The sequence below is a fragment of the Uranotaenia lowii genome, chromosome 3 (assembly GCF_029784155.1).
Source record: "Uranotaenia lowii strain MFRU-FL chromosome 3, ASM2978415v1, whole genome shotgun sequence".
Lineage (NCBI taxonomy): Eukaryota > Metazoa > Arthropoda > Insecta > Diptera > Culicidae > Uranotaenia > Uranotaenia lowii.
The window spans coordinates 119,786,107-119,787,903 of record NC_073693.1 but is presented as its reverse complement, the minus strand read 5'-3'; positions in this window follow the sequence as shown (position 1 = coordinate 119,787,903).

Below are 1,797 nucleotides of genomic sequence, written 5' to 3'. Positions count from 1 at the left end.
GTGTTTGAAGATGATCCTCCGGAAGCAGAAGGCCGGAACCGGATTTGTCCCTCCATGAGTGTGGCCAACGCCGTCGTCGTCCGTCAGCCATCAACAGTGGGAACAAAACTCATAGAAGCCGTTTGACATGTGCTGAATATAAATCACCACACGAACTGCCTGCCGTCAGGATTTCTCGGGGAAGTTGTATCTACTGACCCAAAGCCAAGCCAACTTCCCCTTGGACCATCATCCGGCTGGAATCCCCAGAAGAACCATCATTGAGCCCGGCACAGACGGGCTGTCGACTGGCGGGATCGTGTTCGGAATTTGGAATCAGTTTTTCTTTCTCGCTCCTCCACTTCCCCAGCTGCTCCTTGACTTGTTGTTAGGTCCTACTAGGTTAGGTATCTCATCCCTGTCCTTTCCTGGTCTGTCGAAGATGCAAAGCCGCATGAATCAGTTACAACAACCAACCGCTCGCTCTTGGCCAAGCAACAGCGGCATTGGTGGGCACGTCTAGGCACCAGTTTGGTGTCATGTCATCCCCCGGAGAGCGACACCGGTCGGTAAGAAATCCGGCATCCGTGTCCCAGACACAAACCCATCAGATGTCCCCTCCTGGTCTGCCTGTTGGAGGATAAACATAAATTGTTTGCGGTTTTACTGGTGCCAGTGACTCGTTGGCCTCGTTCCCCAAATTTTATGTCTATTGTAAATAGATTTAAGTTGTGCGAGAAGGCGAGAGCTATGTGAGAAGTTCGTGAGCCCAGGACATGTTGCCGGAAAAGATACAACCTATGAGGTTAAGGTTAAACGGAGCAGGAAAGTGAACCTTGTTCCGGAAATTTGAGAGCGTAAATTGTTGTTTAATTTGATTTGTGGCTGTGGCTGCAAACTTAAGGGTAAGTGTCGTGTTTCTTTTTATTGCTGGGTATGGCTTGATAAATAAGCAACAGGGATGAATTTCATTTCTATGCCAGTGCCTAGTTGGTTCTTATTATTGATGAATGTAACGATTACATTTACAATGAAATAAACTGTTGTCGATGACGATGAGTATACTACGTTAGTTGAAAATTCATGCAGGAATATGTCAAGATCCAGATGTTAGATGTAGACAGTATTTAAATGAAAACAAACCAGAGCATTAGGGTGTCCCAAAATTGCACAACGTCTTGGAATCTGGGGCCTCAGGAGCGCGGTTGAAACCAGTTTACAATCAGCATCATATGCAACTCCGACGTGAATTTCTGAAGGCTAGCCAGAGGCTCACATACTTTGTCCACTGTATCTTTCTGATATCCCAAGTAACAATTTTAGCTTTATTGTGGTCAGCGCAACTTCGTTAGAGCTTTAGCATTTATCTTCAATAGAAGCTAATGCGCATTACATCACGAGAACTCTAATATAGCTTAAATCTGGCTAAAGCGTTATCACGACTAATTTTGAAAACTTCGAAAAAATCATGATGCTGTAAAAAATTGGTCACAGCAGTTTTTTTTAATTCCGTGATTTCTCCAAGTTTCTTTATATTATTCTTGCAACCACCATTATTGAGCATTATTGAAATATGATCTGGTAAAATAAATAACAAAAAGGCTATGTGTTAACAATTTTATGACATCTTTTCTACTGCCAATCAAGATTTTAAGCAAAATGTGCTTGAAATAGTATCATAAAATTATTGTGAAATCGATAGAATAAGGATATTTCAATGAAATATATATTTTTATGGGGAAAAATTAAATTGAAATAAGTCGCGAGAAATATTTTTCAATGAATATAATTGTAAAACCTGACATAATGACATCGCTA